Source organism: Callospermophilus lateralis, unplaced genomic scaffold, assembly GCF_048772815.1.
Source record: "Callospermophilus lateralis isolate mCalLat2 unplaced genomic scaffold, mCalLat2.hap1 Scaffold_43, whole genome shotgun sequence".
Taxonomy (NCBI): domain Eukaryota; kingdom Metazoa; phylum Chordata; class Mammalia; order Rodentia; family Sciuridae; genus Callospermophilus; species Callospermophilus lateralis.
Genome location: NW_027514380.1, coordinates 8,043,765 through 8,063,961, shown reverse-complemented (window position 1 = coordinate 8,063,961; position 20,197 = coordinate 8,043,765). Strand labels below are relative to the sequence as shown.

The following is a 20,197-nucleotide window of genomic DNA, read 5'->3' as shown; positions in this document are numbered from 1 at the left end:
GGAATAATACGCAGTGAATATAATTCTTCTATTTATCTCTAGTGGCAAAAGTCAAGGAATTATTTTACAAAGAAGCAAAAAGGAGGAGAAATATCTGAATTTTCTTTGACTGATTTCTTTTTCTATTTTAATTTGATTATGCAGTAGAAATGGATTTCTCATTTTGAAACCAACAAAGGGTGACATTTTGGCCTTCTCACTCTGACCTTGTGTGGATTTTCTATTTGCATATTCCATCTCAACTGCAGTATTTCTCAGTAATAAGGACTAGATACACAGCAGAGCTGTGCTGCTTAATGTATCATCTGTTCACAATAGTTTTGCATAATGGCTCTATGTTGCTTGGAGATGTGCACTTAATTGCAGCAATCCATACAATACTCTGTAATGCTCCACACCTTAATTAGCTCTTCCACATATTAAGGGGATGCAAGGAGAGGGAAAATTCATCTAGATGTTAAAGGAGAATTCAAATGGTTTTTTCTCAAGTAATATGTCATAAAATATTAAATGACATTTCCTTTACTCTTAAGAACTTTTTGAAGAGTAAAGTATGAATAAATTCTATACATCTTTTGCCACAGTGGGAGGGGAATAGTTTATTTAAAACAGGGGCAAACTGAGGAAAAATTATCCTATCCTAATGTCAAATTTAATGCATTTGCTCTTAATCTTGGCTTTCAAAATCGAAAATTAGCATAGATATCTGGACATACTATCTTAATAAGAACATCATTAATTATAACATTCTTTAAAGATCACTGTAGAGCCACAGTTGGTTTTAATTTCATATTTAGAAATATAAATTTTAGCTGTTTAATTTGATAAGGTAAACCATATACAGAAAACAACCTATGATGATAACAGAAATTTTTATTAAAAATTTCAAATTTATTAAAATTCGTCTATGCTCAATCTTTGTCAGTGCTAGATTTTTTCTATTTTATAAAAATAAATTTTAAAACATATTTCTGATAGGATTTAAAATGCAAACAAGTAATATTAAAGACACACCAAGATATTATTGACATATAGTGTTAGCATCTCTTTGAGGCACTATATATTCTAAATAATTTTTTATTTTATCTACGTCTCAAAACTACTTTATCATGCAAATATTTTTAAGCAAAATTCATAGAAGGAATTTATGGCCTCAAAAAGGTTAAGAAACTTGATAGGGTACAAATACTAAATAGCACAAATACTAAATCTGGCACTGACAAAGACTGAGCAGAGATATTTAGTTTGATTCTGAGAACTGAAAGGAGAATAGCAATAAGGATGGCCAGAATTGAGAAGGACATAGATAAGTTTATATAACTTCCTGTTTTACACTAAAGTGCATACTTCAAGTGAACTTCTCAAGTACATTTAGTTTGAAATATATGTTAGAACTTCATACATGTTCATTGATAAATGAAATTGATAACTGAATTATAACAGAATGAAAGGTTCAGAAAAAATGGAAAAAATAGCAGAAAAGAAATATTCAGACCATTCTTCTAGATATTTTCCTGACATCAAATTTCTTTGTATATCATGAAGTTACGATATGATTATGATAAAGTTATGATATGATTCAATCTGTTATACTAACCAAGATATAATTGATTGCATGGATTTTATGACCTATATAAAAATGAATTAAATTTTAATCATTTATTTCATCATGACAACAATCTTTATTATAACTTATAAAAATAGAATAAATATACTTTTGGTTCATAAGTGTGATGATTATTGGGTGTTCATGTGGCTGGTGTAGGAGATGTGCCTTGCTTTACATCTTGTCACTACATCTGCACATTACTTATCTGTTGTCAAACAAAGGCTAAGGAAGGTATTTTATTAGGTAAATTTAAACTCCTTCCTTCTCTTTTGAGTTCTTATTTCTTTTTAGTAAGTGATATAATTCCACCTTATCCTGATCTCTCCTCCTGGGGCCCATGAGTCACCCTAGAAATTGTCTAAAAAGAACAAAAAGAATTATCTTTTTTATTACCTTCCAATACATATCACATACTGTCCTGTTCAATTTTCAATTTAACATACTGTCTTATTCAATTTTCAATTTTTTATCTTTTATTTTATTTTTTTTTTACAATTCTATACCAACTAAAGGATGAAGTCTAACTCTAAATAATGACAGATCTGAACTTTCTTGATCTCTTTACCCTCTACACACAATTCCAGTATATTATATTTTTACTTCCCTGAACACAGTTGCTTCACAATATCTTCAGGACTCATCTCCTGGATGAAAATTTACAGAATAGCCCGGACAAACTACCCTAAAATGTTTAATTATTGTATTTTGCAAATAAAAGTGAACACAAAATTTTTCATTATGTGGATTCACCATTTTCGGAATGTTAATAGTATCTGTAGGAAAGTCAATGTTAAATTTTTCTTACAAGCATAAATACCAAAAGAAATGGATAAAAAATTCTTTAAAACTATTAAGGTACCAACTAATTATACCAAAACTAACGTTTCATTTACACTATTTTTATTAAACAGATGGAAGTCTGATGGCTTTGACAAATAGATAACATAGAAATCAAGATTCAGGGAGGGAAGGAGAGAAAGAGAGAAGCACACAAGCAACTTCACATAAAAAGTAGCTTTGAGGGCTGGGATTTGCTCCCCTAGAGCGGGTGGGACCTGGGTTCCATCCTCAGCACCACATAAAAATAAAGGCATTGTGTTCTGTCAATCTACACCTAAAAAGTAAATATTAAAAAAAGAGTAGCTTTGAGCACTAAAAAGTTAATTTTTTAACCAATAAATCTCTAAAACAACATGGATCTGAAAGTTTTTATAATCCTTACACATTTTTTTAAATTCTAAATCAAGAACTTTCATGCACACAAAATGAATTCTGAGCTAGAACAACAAAAAAAAATCTTTAAAAAAATGTTTAGGAAAACTGAGAGCTTCCAAAGGTTTACATTGCACCAGAGCCAGTACAAATGTGCTGAGGAAAGCAAATATTTTAGCACATGAGAAGATAAATTTATACACAACATACAGAATGAACTTCAGCTTCACATAATTCACATATTGTTATTGTTTGTTGTGAAGCTTTTAAGAAACATAAATATCTTAAAAGAAACAACTGAACCTTGCCAATATAGTAAGAATTTTTGCCAAAAACGAACGTATGTAGTTCTAACTCTTCATGTATATTCTTTGCCAAAAAGAAAAGATGTATACTAAATAAAATTTATTTAAGATTTCTAAAGTCAAATGGCAAAAATACAATTAAATACGTGATATTCTAAAATCGTTGGCTCTTGAAATATGCATCTTTTTAACAAATTGAATTAGGAATGATCAGATTTTAGAAGAATCTTATCATTTTTAAGGAAGCTAGCTACTTTGATTTAAGTACCGTTTAACTCAAAAACTTGGCAACTCAGAGACATTACATGACTCAATTATATCCATGTTTAAGAACTATATCAATTCAACACACACTCATTCAAATGCACATTTTACTGAGCACTATACCAATATCAATGGAGGTCATAAAAGCATTAAAATACTGTCCCTATAATGGAGGATTTTATAGTCTAGTTGGAAATTCAAGACCCTAGAAAAAACAGCAAACAAAAGGAAGTGCATAAAAATGTAGCTTAAAGAGTCTCACAATATTGGTGGGTGCTTAAACAACATTTTTGGCTATGAATTAGGTTGATTATGGCTTCATTATTGCATTAGCAATCTTCAAATATAATACCATGCATAAAAAGAGCATGATTTTGTTTGGAAAAACAACAACAATAACAAAATAATGGAAAATAACTTTATTCCCAGAGAGTGTTATTAAGGTCAAAACACTGTATAAATAACTCTATACAAAGTATTCTTTCATGTGAATGCTAAAATTAATTAAAACAAAATATTCATGTTTAGTAAGGGGAAAGATAGCAATAAGTTGTAAAAACATTAAAAATAACATGAATAGAGAAAATCATCAAAGAGCAGCATTTGTTTTCATAAAAAAAAAGTTTCTCCAATTAATAATTATTTTGAGTTTTGGTGGCTGGGAAAAAATTCCAAATAACAGAGCTAAGGAGGAACTTTTTGAAAGCATCATCATTACAGAGAAATGAGGAAATCACAATATGCTGCTTGGTCACATACTGCTCTTTCGTTAGAAAGGCCTGGGGACTCATCCAACCTGAAGGCAATGGAGGAGCCTCTGCCTTGCCAAATGAAACTCTCACAACATTTAGATCTCACAGATCTTCTCTTTTCATTTTCATCCATTTTGCATCTTCTTTTTCTTTCTAATCTCATTTCTACTAGAATTTTAGCTTTTCCAATGAATTGTCTTATTCTTTCCTTCTTACATTTATGGTTTGGTTTCTTCACTGGAGTTTTGGTTTTGCTTTTATTCTAAGATGCATTTAACTCAAATTTATTTCTTAGCTCTAAATACTACTTTCAGATTTAAAGCCCAGTTGAGGTAATTTTCTTTTTCTGCTTTTGATTTCTATATCTCCTATCAAATATATTTCTTCTGAATTTAAGGTCAGAAAAGTTAGGGGTAGCCTCCATTCTGCTTAGTCTGAAATATTGACATTTCCTTTGCAAGCTTGTGTTTTGCTGGTGATAAATACAAAAGAGAAAAAAACCCAAGGTACACGTGGGCCTAGACTTTGAAATAGAAAAACATGCTCCATTTGGAGGACAAAGGTTTGGCCTAGTCTAGCCTTAGTGAAACTTACAAATGTGGGGGCTGCATCAAGAAAATTGGGCAAAAAACTTGAAAGAAAATAAAAACCATTCTCAGTTCACTAATGGAATGAAGAAATAATTTTTTGTGTTTTGTTTTTAAAATGGGGGGCTATCTCATAATCTCTGAAAATCAGCACAATGTCAGAAAAAAACCACTGCAATAATCACAGCTTACCAACCATAACTCTGAGGTTTATTTTGGCCTTCTCTAATCCAAAGAGTCTCTCTTATTTTTGGAGCATAGTGCTGTCTCTGGCTAATACAAGTTTCCCTAGCCAGGGCCTCTCACGGACAGGGAGAATGGCAGAAGGCATGAAGACTGTCATGCTAGGTTCTTTGCATGGCTTCCCATTACACAGGAAAGTACCTCTTATCTTCTCTGGGACTCAGTTTTTCTCCTCTTAAATTACAATAATAAGTGAGCAAGTGCGGCGGGACGCTCTGTGCGGTTGAGCTAGCGGGCCGAGTCCTGAAAGGTTGGGGGACCTGGGCACGATGAGACCCGGAGGGGAGCGGCCGAAGGTCGGGGGTGCGTGTGATGGCTTCTCAGAGCTGGAGCTGCTGAAACTGCAAGCGGCAGAGGGCACTGACGAGGCGACTGAGCGGCTGGGGGCCCTGAGCCAAGCCATCTGGAGCGAGCCTGAGCTGGCCTACGAGGAACACCATGCCCACCGTGTGCTGATGGGCTTCTTCGAGCAGGAACCCCGGTCGCCTCCTGGGTGGTGCAGCCGCACTATCAGTTGCCGACAGCCATTCGTGCGGAATGGGAGACCCGGAGCGCCACACGGTGCTCGCAGCACTTGGGCTTCCTCTGCGAGTACGACGCGATGCCCAGCATCGGCCACGCCTCGGTCATAACCTCATAGCCGAGGTTGGGGCGGCGGCCGCTCTGGGCTTGAGGGGGGCCCTAGAGAGCCTCCCTGGGCCTCCTCCTTCGGTGAAGGTAAGTGTCCTGGGAATCCCTGCAGAAGAAGATGGTGGTGGCAAAATTGATCTAATTAAAGCAGGAGCTTTTAAAAACCTCCATGTTGTTTTCATGGCCCATCCATCCCAAGAAAATGCTGCTTATCTACCCGATGTGGCCGAACATGATGTGACTGTGAAATACTATGGAAAAGCATCTCATGCTGCTGCTTACCCCTGGGAAGGAGTCAATGCCTTAGATGCTGCTGTTCTTGCCTACAACAATTTGTCTGTGTTAAGACAGGAAATGAAACCAACCTGGAGAGTTCATGGTATAATCAAAATGGTAGTGTAAAACCAAATACTCTTACTCTGAATTAATTTATTACTTCCGTGCACCCTCATTGAAAGAACTTCAAGTTTTGACCAAAAAGGCAGAAGATTGCTTCAGATCTGCAGCTTTGGCTACAGGGTGCACAGTAGAAATTAAAGGTGGAGCACATGATTATTACAATGTTCTACCCAACAAGAGCCTATGGAAAGCTTACATGGAGAATGGAGAAAAGCTGGGAATGGAGTTCATTTCAGAAGATACAATGCTGAATGACACTTCAGGATCTACCGATTTTGGAAATGTTTCTTTTGTGGTTCCTGGAATTCATCCATATTTTACATTGTATTCAACGCCTTGAATCATACTGAAGAGTACACTAAAGCTGCAGGATCATAAGAAGCTCAGTTCTACACTTTGCGAACAGCCAAGGCTCTGGCAATGACTGCATTGGATGTTATTTTTAAACCAGAATTGCTGGAAAGAATCAGAGAGGACTTTAAATTGAAACTTCAGGAAGAACAATTTTTAAATACAGTAGAATAAAAAGGAGACTTAGGAGTGGTTTATGAATCATTAAGAAGTGATGATTTTTTTCTTTAATCTTTTTTAATGAATACAACATGCTTGTTTTTAATTCTTCTTACCTTATATGTAAGAACAGGGTATGGTGAAAACATATTCACTCATATCTAAAATGAAATTATTGGGTGAATCTATACTTGATGGAATTGTGATATTTCAGGAGTTGGTAGGTGATACTGCTGCTTAAGATGGATGGTACATGATTTGTCAAAATAATATTGACAAAATCTGTATAATAATTTACAAATTTATATATTATATATTTTAAAAGGTCCAAGAGGTTTCAAACCTTATATACAGAATTGACACCCATGAAATGGTTTTGTGGTACAGAGTGGTAAACTTATTTAATGTAGTTTTAAAGTTCATGGTCTAAATTTAGGTAAAGTTTGTTTCAAATATTTCTGTTTTGGCTTCAAAAAATCTCTTCATTTATAATAAAAGTAGCTTTTAATTAGAAATGCTTATGGGTAACAACTAGAAACTCAGATACAAAGAATAACTTTAGTTTTACCATTTGAAGAAAAATGAGAATGTTCTCGTTTTTACACATGATTAACTCTGGGAAGTGGCATTAAAGTAATTGGTAATTCAATGTTACAGTAAGAGGGTAAATGTTGGATGGTCAAGATCGGAATCTTCCTTTAAGGCATTTGCATGGTAGCCCTGAGTGTTCTAGGAGAACTTGGGGAGGAGCATTGCATGGCACCTACTCTACTCTCTGGAATGTTCAGAGTCCTCCACTGCCCCTCTAGCCAGCAGCCTGCTCAGACTCCCACTCTGAAGCCAGCTTGCCTCACCTGGCTGCACTGAATTCTGAGCCTCCTTAAGCCTCCTGCTAGCTCAATATTTTTTTAAATTATTGCAGGTTTTCCATGATTCTTATTTTAGTGTTAATTTCTTGAACATGCTAAAAAGAATGTGTGAAAAAAAATACTTGGTAAAACAGATATTTTAAGCTGTGACTGCAGTAAAGCTCCAATGTACTTTATTTTAAAGGAAGTCCTCAGATTTGAACAAGCATTCCAGAAATGGAAGGGGAAGGAGAGACAGTGTCCATTTGGCTTTTATGATATAATAAGCAAGTCACTCGGGCCCTCTTAGCTATCAACTCGCTTTTGAAAAGTTGGATCTTCTACTTACAGTCTTTTGAACACCAAATTCCTGCTGTATCTGAAATTATTTACCGATCTTCCAAACAAATGCTGAATAAAAAAACTATAGAACTCAATAACACAATCAATAACCTAGACTTTAACTGACATACATAGAATATATCAACCATCATCAAGTGGGTATACGTTCTTCTCAGCAGCACATGAATCCTCCTCAAAGATAGACCATATATTATGCCATAAGGCAACCCTTAGTAAATATAAAGGTGTGGAGATAATACCATGCATCTTATCTGATCATAATGGAATGAAACTGGAAATCAATGATAAAAGAAGGAAGGAAAAATTCTGCATCACCTGGAAAATGTTATATGTTATATGTTACTGAATGATGAATGGGTTACAGAAGACATAAAGCAGGAAATCAAAAAATTCTTAGAGATAAATGTCAATACAGACACAACATATCGGAATCTATGGGACACAATGAAAGCAGTTTTAAGAGGGAAATTCATTGCCTGGAGTTCATTACTCAAAAAAGGAAAAAATAAATAAATAAACAAATGAGCTCACACTTCATCTCAAAACCCTAGAAAAGGAAGAGCAAAACAACAGCAAAGGTAGCAGAAGGCAAGAAATAATTAAAATCAGAGTGGAAATCAATGAAATTGAAACTAAAGAAACCATGGAAAAAATTGACAAAACTAAAAGTTGGTTCTTTGAAAAAATAAATAAGATCAACAGACCCTTAGCCATGCTAACGAAAAGAAGAAGAGAGAGAATTCAAATTACCAACATATGGGATGAAAAAGGCAATATCAAAACAGACACTACAGAAATACAGAAGATAATTAGAAATTATTTTGAAACCCTATATTCCAATAAAATAGAAGATAGTGAAGATATCGATAAATTTCTTAAGTCATATGATTTGCCCAGATTGAGTCAGGAAGATACACACAATTTAAACAGACCAATAACAAAGGAGGAAATAGAAGAAGCCATCAAATCACTTCCAACCAAGAAAAGCCCGGGAATGGATGGGTATACAGCAGAGTTTTACAAAACCTTTAAAGAAGAGTTAATACCAATACTTTTCAAGTTATTTCAGGAAATAGAAAAAGTAGGAGCTCTTCCAAATTCATTCTATGAGGCCAACATCATAGACCAATATCTCTAATGAACCTAGATGCAAAAATCCTCAATAAAATTCTGGTGAATTGGATACAAAAAACATATCAAAAAAATTGTACACCATAATCAAGTAGGATTCATCCCTGGGATGCAATGCTGGTTCAATATACGGAAATCAATAAACGTTATTCACCACATCAATAGACTTAAAGATAAGAACCATATGATCATCTCGATAGATGCAGAAAAAGCATTCGACAAAGTACAGCATCCCTTTATGTTCAAAACACTAGAAAAACTAGGGATAACAGGAACTTACCTCAACATTGTAAAAGCTATCTATGCTAAGCCTCTGGCTAGCATCATTCAAAATGGAGAAAAACTGAAGGCATTCCCTCTAAAATCTGGAACAAGACAGGGAAGCCCTCTCTCACTACTTCTATTCAATATAGTTCTCAAAATACTGGCCAGAGCAATTAGACAGACAAAAGAAATTAAGCCATAAAGATAGGAAAAGAAGAACTTAAATTATCACTATTTGTGGATGACCTGATCTTATACTTAGCAGACCCAAAAGGGTCTACAAAGAAACTACTAGAGCTAATAAATGAATTCAGCAAAGTGGCAGGATATAAAATCAACACGCATAAATCAAAGGCATTCCTGTATATCAGCAACAAATCTTCTGAAATGGAAATGAGGAAAACCACCCCATTCACAATATCCTCAATAAAATATACTTGGGAATCAACCTAACAAAAGAGGTGAAAGATTTATACAATGAAAACTACAGAACCCTAAAGACCGAAATAGAAGAAGATCTTAGAAGATGGAAAAATATACCCTGTTCATGGATACGCAGAACTAACATCATCAAAATGGCGATATTACCAAAAGTTCTCTATAGGTTTAATGCAATGCCAATCAAAATCCCTATGGCATTTCTTGTAGAAATAGATAAATCAATCATGAAATTCATATGAAAAAATAAAAGATCCAGAATATAAAAAGCAATTCTAAGCAGGAAGTGTGAATCAGGAGGTATAGCGATTTCAGATTTCAAACTGTACTACAGAGCAATAGTAACAAAAACTGCATGGCACTGGTACCAAAACAGGTGGGTGGACCAATGGTACAGAATAGAGGACACAGAGACCAATCCACAAAATTACAACTATCTTATATTTGATAAAGGGGCTAAAAGCATGCAATGGAGGAAGGATAGCATATTCAACAAATCGTGCGGGGAAAACTGGAAATCCATAGGCAACAAAATGAAACTGAATCCCTTTCTCTCGCCATGCACAAAAGTTAACTCAAAATGGATCAAGGAGCTTGATATCAAATCAGAGACTCTGTGCCTGATAGAAGAAAAAGTTGTCTCTGATCTACATATTGTGGGGTTGGGCTCCAAATTCCTTAAAGGACACCCATAGTACAAGAGTTAAAAACAAGAATCGACAAATGGGACTTACTCAAACTAAAAAGTTTTTTTTCTCAGCAAGAGAAACAATAAGAGAGGTAAATAGGGAACCTACATCCTGGGAACAAATTATTACTCCTCACACTTCAGATAGAGCCCTAATATCCAGAGTATACAAAGAACTCAAAAAATTAAACAATAAGAAAACAATCAACAAATGGGCCAAGGACCTGAACAGACACTTCTCAGAGGAGGACATACAATCAATCAACAAGTACATGAAAAAATGCTCACCATATCTAGCAGTCAGAAAAATGCAAATCAAAACCACCCTAAGATACCATCTCACTCCAGTAAGATTGGCAGCCATTATGAAGTCAAACAACAAGTGCTGACGAGGATGTGAGGAAAAGGGTACACTTGTACATTGCTGGTGGGACTGCAAATTGATGCAGCCAATTTGGAAAGCAGTATGGAGATTCCTGGGAAAGCTGGGAATGGAACCACCATTTGACCCAGCTATTGTCCTTCTTGGACTATTCCCTGAAGAACTTAAAAGAGCGTACTATAGGGATACTGCTACATCGATGTTCATAGCAGCACAACTCACAATAGTGAGACTGTGGAACCAACCTAGATGCGCTTCAATAGATGAATGGATAAAAATTGTGGCATTTATACACAATGGAGTATTACTCAGCACTAAAAAATGACAAAATCATGGCATTTGCAGGGAAATGGATGGCATTAGAGCAGATTATGCTAAGTGAAGCTAGCCAATCCCTAAAAAACAAATGCCAAATGTCTTCTTTGATATAAGGAGAACAACTAAGAACAGAGGAGGGAGGAAGAGCATGAGAAAAAGATTAACATTAAAGAGAGAGGAGAGGTGGGAGGGAAAGGAAGAGAGAAGGGAAATTGCATGGAAATGGAAGGAGACCCTCATTGTTATACAAAGTTACATATAACAGGATGTGAGGGGAAAGGGAAGAAAAAAAACAAGGGAGAGAAATGAATTACAATAGATGGGGTAGAGAGAGAAGATGGGCGGGGAGGGGAGGGGGTAGTAGAGGATAGGAAAGGCAACAGAATACTACAGAAACTAGTGTGGCAGTATGTAAAAACGTGGATGTGTAACCCATGTGATTCTGCAATCTGTATACGGGTTAAAAATGGGAGTTCATAACCCACTTGAATCAAATGTATGAAATGTGATGTCAAGAGCTTTGTAATGTTTTGAACAACCAATAATAAAAAAATAAAAATAAATAAATAAGTAAAAAAATTAAATTACAATAATAATTAAACTTACTTTCTAGGTTTTCTTGGGGAATTAAAATAACTAGTAGAAAGAGTGATTCATGCACTTGGTAAATTAGTTTTCTTACTTCCCTCTATCTCTCTGTATTAGTCCAGGTTCATTGGAAAAACAGAATCAATAGATTGTTTGCATGTGTGCGTGTGTGTGTGTATGTGTGTGTGTGTGTGTGTGTGTGTGTGTGTGAGAGAGAGAGAGAGAGAGAGAGAGAGAGAGAGAGAGACGAAGAAGAAGAAGAAGGAGGAGGAGGAAAAAGAGGAGGAGGGGGAGGGGGAGGAGTGGGGATACAGCTTTAGTTTTAGGCATTTGCAGATTGATAATTCTAAAATCTGCAGAGCACTCCTGTGGGCTAGAGAAGAGATGATGATGTAGTTTCAGTCTAAAGGAAGTCTGGCAGCAGAATCATGCTTGTTTAGAAGAACTCAGTCTTTTCTCATAAAGCCTTGAGATGATTGGATCAAATTATGACAGGTATTTTATCTTACTGAAAGTCTTTTTAAATATCAATCGCATCTAAAGAAATCTTCATAGCAACCTCTGTATGGGAATTTTATCAAAATTTTGAGACTTATTCAAGCCAAGTTGACACATAATGTTAAGCATCACACTTCAATGTAGCAAGCAGTAACCACATTTCAAGGCAAATGCAATCCATATATTTTATACTCTTGTATAACAGAAAGTCTATTCCATTTTCTCAAAAGTAGGTGGAAAAATTCAAATCATAGGATAATGAAAACCACCTTATCTTAATGTAACTAAATTTAATTAAACATTTTATTGAACATTTTGGTAGATATGCCCCCTCCTAAAATTAATTGGTATATCCCTTTATCACCAGAAAATAGGAGGAAGTAAACAGTAGTATGGGAAGCATGTGTTACAATAGTTTTCCTTATTTCTGTAATAAACTTTCTTTATCTTAACAGAACCAGATAAAGTTCGGGATGTCAGAAAATGTCTCACTCAGAAGATCCTATTTAAGACTGGGAATCACATAGGGCTGTATGTTCATTACACTTTGGAGGTGGGTTGACAGAAACTAATATCCTAGTAAAGGAAAAGCTTATACATAGACTCTGAGGTAATTGTGAGCCAGCAGGAGATGGGGATAAAGAGAAAAAAGAAGAGCCTTTCCATCACTCCAACATTAAGAAAAGCAGTCAGAGCAGTGGGAGGTCTTCTGGGAAAAGCTACAAAAACCTGGATTTTCATGAGGTTTCCTTCTTTGAGGAGTCAAATGTCTTTTAGGACCTGTCTGCTTTGAGCACCACTTCAGTGACTTCAGATCATTACCCCTGCCCCAGGGTTTACAATTGTTATCTGCAGATATCATTACTAGAATTAGAATGACCAATATTCTTTTTTTTAGAGAGAGAGGGGGGGGGGAGGAGAGAATTTTTAAATATTTATTTTGAGATTTTGGTGGATATAACATCTTTATTTTATTTTTATGTGGTGCTGAGGATTGAACCCAGCATCCTGTGCATACCAGGGAGCGCACTACAACTTGAGCCACATCCCCAGACCACCAATATTCTTTTTTACATTTTTTACTATAAAAATGTTTAAATAATTGGAAAAGTAGGAATAATATGACTACAAATACCTGTGTTCCTGCTTCTTGGCATTTAGGATCTCAAAATTAGGACAACATTGCTTCTAAGACCTTTCATTAGGCAGAACATGGAAATACATTTGAAAAGTCATGAATTCTTAGAATGTCAATTCAAATTTAATTTTTATATTTTCATTTTGTCTCTAACAATGAGAATCTGCGTTTCTAATAACAATAACGTGTAACATGATATATTCCAACAGGTTTGACTTTGATTTTGTTTCTTTAAATTTATTCTCTGTTCCATTATGGGTAATAGTTTATATTTATTTTGTTTTTTATCATTACTTCTTTTTAATATAAGTATAATATATGTATTCCTCTGGTTCTACTTGTATTCCTACTTATTTTTCCTTTTTTTTAAAAAAATGTTAAAATATAGCTGTGAGCCCTGCTTGTAAATATAATTATGGATATTTTCAAAATATGGAGATAAAAGGCATCTCTGCACATCATTGAAAATGACTTACTTCTTTCACTCGCCGCCTCGCGCTGGGACCGGGAGCGCTGCAGGAAGCACCGGCTGTAGAGAGGGCGCTGCGCTCGGGTTGCCCAATGCTCGGACTATCTGCCGCCGCTGCTCGTGCAATATGCTGGAGCCCCAGAACAGCTAAACGGAGTCGCCACATCACTGCCTGGGCTGGATCGCAGCGCTGCCTTTCCTTATGAAGAAGACACAAACTTGGATTATCACATGCATTTATCTTCAACTGCTCCTGTTTAATCCTCTGGTCAAAACTAAAGGGATCTGTGGGAATCCTGTGACTGATAATGTAAAAGACATCACAAAATTGGTGGCAAATCTTCCAAAAGACTATCTGATAACCCTCAACTATGTCACCGGGATGGACGTTTTGCCTAGCTATTGTTGGTTACACAGATGGTAATACAGTTGTCAGTCAGCCTGACTAATCTTCTGGACAAGTTTTCAAATATTTCTGAAGGCTTGAGTAATTATTCTATCATAGACAAACTTGGGAAAATAGTGGATGACCTTGTGGAGTGTGTGGAAGAAAACTCACCTAAGAATGTAAAAGAATCATCTAAGAGGCCAGATCCCAGGCTCTTTACTCCTGAAAAATTCTTTAGGATTTTTAATAGATCCATTGATGCCTTCAAGGACTTTATGGTGGCATCTAAAACTAGTGATTGTGTGCTTTCTTCAACGTTAAGTCCTGAAAAAGATTCCAGAGTCAGTGTTACAAAACCATTTATGTTACCCCCTGTTGCAGCCAGCTCCCTTAGGAATGACAGCAGTAGCAGTAATAGGAAAGCAGCAAATTCCATTGAAGACCCCAGCCTGCAATGGGCAGCCATGGCTTTGCCAGCATTCTTTTCTCTTGTAATTGGCTTTGCTTTTGGAGCCTTATACTGGAAGAAGAGACAACCAAATCTTACAAGAGCAGGTGAAAATATACAGATTAACGAAGAGGATAATGAGATAAGTATGTTGCAAGAAAAAGAGAGAGAGAGTTTCAAGAAGTGTAATTGTGGCTTGTATCAACACTGTTACCTTCATACATTGGCTGGTAACAGTTCATGTTTGCTTCATTAATGAAGCAGCTTTAAACAAATTCCTATTCTGTCTGAAGTGACAGACCTCATCTTTATCTGTTCTCACTACCCATGACTTTATATGGATGATTCAGAAATTGGAACAGAGTGTTTTACTGTAAAACTGGCAATGCATTAATCATCTATAAAGAAGAACTTGCATGGAGCAGGACTCTATTTCAGGACCTGGGGGTCTTGTGGTCTCATTCAGAACTTGCAAGTGATGATGGGCGAGAAAGCATGTGTCCCAGTCTGCAGGCACCATTTGTGCGGCTCCAGAAATGTCTAAGTGCTGAGAAACCACACGGCTTTACTCTACAGTTACCACCTGAAGCCTGTAGTCGTTCTGGTCTCTGCAAGTAGATGTCAGCCGGGATAATAGGGGGAATACATTTTTTTCAAAAAGGGATCTAGAAAACTATCTTTAAAAAAAAAAGAGTAAAATCTCAGTAGTATCAGCTACAGTCAGGTGTGGGAAGCCGTGGGAACAGAGGGGTTGGAACAGGTGTTATCAGTCTTGTAGTTCCTGATTAAAAAAAAGGGTCTGATCCTGATCTCTTCTGACACAGAAATGCACACCCATATCCCACTAGATTCATGGACATGGTGGCTGGCTGGTTCTATTTATGCAGGGGAGCCAGTGCTGAATTAGAACCGTAATGCCTTGGCATAGGGAAGACTCTCAGCATCGTCCCAGGAAGAATCTATGAACACTGCCCAGCAGAAGAATGTTCCCAGGAGGATCTTTGGCACCCCTCGTGAAGTTGGCCTTTTCTCTTGACCATTCTATAGCATGTAAATTGTGTTTGCAAAATATATTATGACAGGCTTATATTCTAAAACTATCACACAGTTGTGTAAATGGACTTGAGAGAAAATGCTGAATGTACGAAGGTCCCATTTTCAATTTCCACCATGGGAGAGAGTAAAAAGTAAATTATGATATTTAGCATCTAAGGTTAGAAAACCATACCCACATGCTAAATGGGTATTGAAAAACTAGGTTACTTGGCTTTTACTTGGCAAGGAATCAGGAAACTTTATTTATAGTATAATCACCATTATCTGTTTAAAGGAACCATTTATTTAAAATCAGGCACTCTATATTCATTAAGGTTTATGGATTAAAAATAAACAAAAAGAGAGCTTTATGTAGTTATGCATGTCAGTTTGCTATTTAAAATGTGCGATGGCGTTTGTCATGTTAAGAGTGAAATCGGTAGAATTCCCAATATGTAAATTGTACTTTTAAGCCAGAATTTGTAAGACATTATGTTAATTCCCCTGGTCAATTTTTTAATAGTTGAAAGAACTTCCGACTAAAATCAAAGAATGATTTTTCTTAGAGTTTTTACTTTGATAAGGTTCTTCTAGCAGATCATGAACAAATACATAAAAGAATCCAAAGCTTTTCATTCTAAATCCTTGTGATAACACCAGTGCCATATACTATAACCATAAGTTGACCATTTTCAATGTAGTTATACAAAAGGGCATGGAAAATTAACTGCTAGCTTTCCTTTGATTTCAAAGGTCCAAGAATTTCTAGTGTAGTTGGATTTTAGCTCGTCTTCACAGCTAATCTACATCCAGTTTCAGTATGTGGCCTTTGCTCTTTTTTCATACCAAAGAGCTCAGCTGACTTCTAGGGTCCCTTTCTTGTCCAACGTGCTGTGCTTCCTCAAGTGCTGGCCATTTCTTTAAGATACAATCCAAGTGCATTGGGAAGCTGTATTAACTTGTTCAGGCCCTCAGATACCCCATGGTACAAATGATTAGTAATAAAATTAGAGATCAGTTTAAATTGCTGAAAGGACCTAGCTCAGTGTGTGGCGTTGATTGTTTTGAGGAAAATAGACATAGGTTAACATGAGTTTTAGGTGTAGGTGGTATATAGATGGAAAAGATTGATACTTCTCAGTCTAATAGCTTGATTTATTTATCCAGTGGTTTCAGTTTCCTTGGGCATGTGAAAATGCTATTTCCTAGCTTGAGAGTTCCTTAAATATAGTTTTGTTCTCAAAGCTAGTAGTTGGATTTTAAAACACTGAAGGACATGGTAGTAATCAATACAGCTAAGTAAACAAACTTAGCAGGTTATGAAATCTGACATGGTAAAGAGGGAAGAGTGTATCCTGTCTATTAAATGTATTGGTTCATTGAGAGTTACTTGGATTGCCAATTTTTGAAACACTAAAGTATAATAAAACGCATGAATAATAGAAAAATGCTCATTATTGTTTTGGATGCTAGCTGCTTGGACATTAACTATGTCATATCTGCTTTGAGATTAAAAATTACATATATGTAGATATATAAATATATATATCTTTTTTTTATTTTATCCCATATGTGTTCAAATATCCTTTATTATAAATTATGGAAAACTTACACTGAGATGATAAACCATGAAATCACCTTTGAAATTGGTGCCATGTATCTAATAGTTCTCTCTTGTAATATTTCAAAATTGTCTTTTAATTAAAATGATCTCATGTGTCTGCAGATTCTCAATTATACTGAAAGCTCTGCACCTCTTTGGTAGAAACCACGTCTGTAGTAAAACAGGCTGTGTGATAAATGGGGCCTGCCTGCCCAGTGCTAGTGAAGTGATCTTCTTAGATATGGTTTTATAATCTAATGTGCTTGCCACACTGCCACTTTTAATGAGTCAGAGGCAAATTGATTTTTTATTACAAGAATAGAACAAGTAAACTAGCTCTTTAAAAAGGATTACTTTGTGAAAAAATGAAAATATGAACAAGTATATGTCCACAATGAAGTATTTGCTTTTAGTAAGAACTAGACACATTTCACTGAGCATTAAGGTATCTAGAGAAACTTTGTGGCATATTTTGCGATTCTAATTCTAATTGGGGTTAGAAATGGACAGAAAAATCCATTCTGAAATAAATGGATATTTCCTAATGTCCTTCTGCAGCTAGGTTTTGGTTTCAAGATCGAATTCTAATATGGAGCTTCTAGTCATTCTGTATCTATTCTTCATTCAGAAATGTATTCTTCATAAAGGCAGTTTGGTATAGTGGTATGGATGTTGGAAAAGATTTTCAGGAGCCTCCACTCTGTCTTTGTGGCAAATGACCTTTCTTCTTTGGATCTCATTTTTCTATTCATGTGTACAGTAAACTTGGAGGTTGCTTCTCTTCTCTGAGGGTGAGTCCTTATTGCTTATGATGGACAAAGCAGAAAATAGAACAGAAACTCTCCCATACAAAACATCCAACTCTGATCTCTGAATAAGCATCTTGACCTTAAAAAGTCATTGCTGTTTTTTTTTCTAATGTAAATAGGGTCCATTAGTAAAAGTGAAATTCAGTCTCAAGTAGGGTGAATTGGGTAACCATTTACATGAGAGATGGCTTTTATCTTTGCTTAAATAAATATTTTGGATCACCTCTGAGGAATGAAAATAAGTAGTACATTTTAGTAAGGAAGAGATAAAAGGAGATCCATATAACATTTGGAAATACACCAAATTAAGCCTTTAAATGTCCTTATTTTACTGAAAGCTCACAGTAGAAGATGTAAGATGCTCATAAAGTTTATATATGCCGAAAGACATTTTAGGACCAATATATAAAAGGATAATCCATAAATTACATTTTAGATTTGGACGGTGGGATGAGAATTTTAAAGTGACCCAGCTTATCTTTGAAATAACATTATTTTGAAATTGGCTTTAAAATGCTTTATTTGTGGAGTTTGATTACACAATTCTTAGGGTTGCTGCTTTCCATTAACTAATCTTGAAATGCCTTTTTAAAGACAAATAATGGTACTTTCATTTTTATAGCAAGGTGTTTCAGAAATAATCCATATTAAAATGGATGCTTATGATCCTAAAATGTTTGCTAAGAATTGTAAAAATGTACAACTGCCATCTCCAACTACATTTTATAATGTTATTTTTTAATAAAATTAAGATAATAATTGTTGAAACTAAAAACCATGGTGTTTTCATTTACTTGATTTCTGACCTGTAAGACTTAATGTAATTTTCCAATCAAAATAGCCTATTTCCTGTACTCTAAGGATCAATGTATGATTATAGTGTCCACTTGCCACTGTTTTCTAAATCATTGGACTTGAAAAGTATTCAGATATTTAGATGGATGCACAGATGTATCTCTAGTTCAGTCATAGACTGGAGTTTGCATATTGTAATGTAAATGTATGTCAACACTATTCTAAATAGTTTTATTATGACTGAAGTCTAATTAAATAAAAAAGGTTGTAAAATGTGAAAAAAAAAAGAAAATTGACTTACTTATTGCTGCTTATACAATTTGGTATTTACCTTTGGTCTAACAATTTAAGACAAAATTACTTGTTAAGAATTTGTTTGCTCACTTATATTAAAAGTAGTTATCATGATTGTAAGGTTTATAATTTTTTGGTTCTACTTTTAAATTACGCATTGTTTATCTGCCTTTTAAAAATTTTACAGATTGTAAATCCAGGTTGCTTCTGGATTATTATTAAAGGAAGTGAATTTGAGTATCCACAACTAAATACTGCAGTGAAAGACTTTTATAACAGCATGTGTCTAGATACAGAAATAAAGCCATGCATACTGGAAGAGGGGCAATTATGTTCTATATGTGCTTTAATCACTGTGTCTTGGAAAACTACTCACAATGTAGCATACTTTGTCACCTAAGCTGATGAAGACTTTATGGGTAATGCCAGTTGTTTATAATTATCACTGGTGTTAGGATTTTCAGCACAAGTTGGAAGATAGCCATACAAAGACTGTTTTTTTACGATCAATGTGGGGAAACTGGAAATGGCACAACATCCAAATCCAGGCATTAGAGTCATAGTCTTGGGTATTGGAATGAGAAAATTATTTTAAATCCTCAGCCGGTGTAGACACTTCAGCAGAGGGCTTGGAGTTTTCAGTTTAGTGCTGACACACCTCCCTTTTGGTTGCTTTAGACTTAGGCCCAACGCATGCTTCTGTATTTTGCTTACACCATGTTATGGCCTGCTCTCTTTTCGACTTCTTGCAATATCAGTGCCCATCATCCACTGTGTGATGCCACAACCAGCATGGCCAAAGTAGTAGGTTCCAGTGATGGACAAAGGGGGATGAGAAAAATAAACATACACACACACACACACACACACACACACACACACATGATTTGCTAGGCTTTGGATTATCTGTTGAGTGTGATGATCCTGTGTTTCAGTCACGATGTCGAGGAATGTCACTTAAGTGGAAGGGGTTCCCCTTAAGAGAAGCTGCAAGTATTTATTCATTCAGCCACCCAATAAGTAGTTTTTTAAGACTTATTATGTGCCAGGCACTGTGATGGGTCCTGGAAATATGGCAGTAAGCAAAACAAATAAAAATACACATCTTCATAGAGCCAAAATCCATTTGTTATAGGAAGTAAACAAACATAGAGGGTGGAAAAAGCTGTGCAAGTGAATGGAGAGGATG

At 35.5% G+C, this 20,197-nt stretch overlaps 3 pseudogenes; all 3 read left to right on the top strand.

Annotated features, from left to right (window-relative positions):
* Positions 1-1,711: 1,711 nt before the first annotated feature.
* On the top strand, positions 1,712-1,820 carry LOC143389098 (small nucleolar RNA U13; annotated as a pseudogene).
* A 3,421-nt stretch (positions 1,821-5,241) lies between these two features.
* LOC143389029 (xaa-Arg dipeptidase pseudogene) lies at positions 5,242-6,535 on the top strand (annotated as a pseudogene).
* Positions 6,536-13,993: 7,458 nt separating this feature from the next.
* On the top strand, positions 13,994-14,728 carry LOC143389074 (kit ligand pseudogene; annotated as a pseudogene).
* The last annotated feature ends 5,469 nt before the right edge of the window (positions 14,729-20,197 follow it).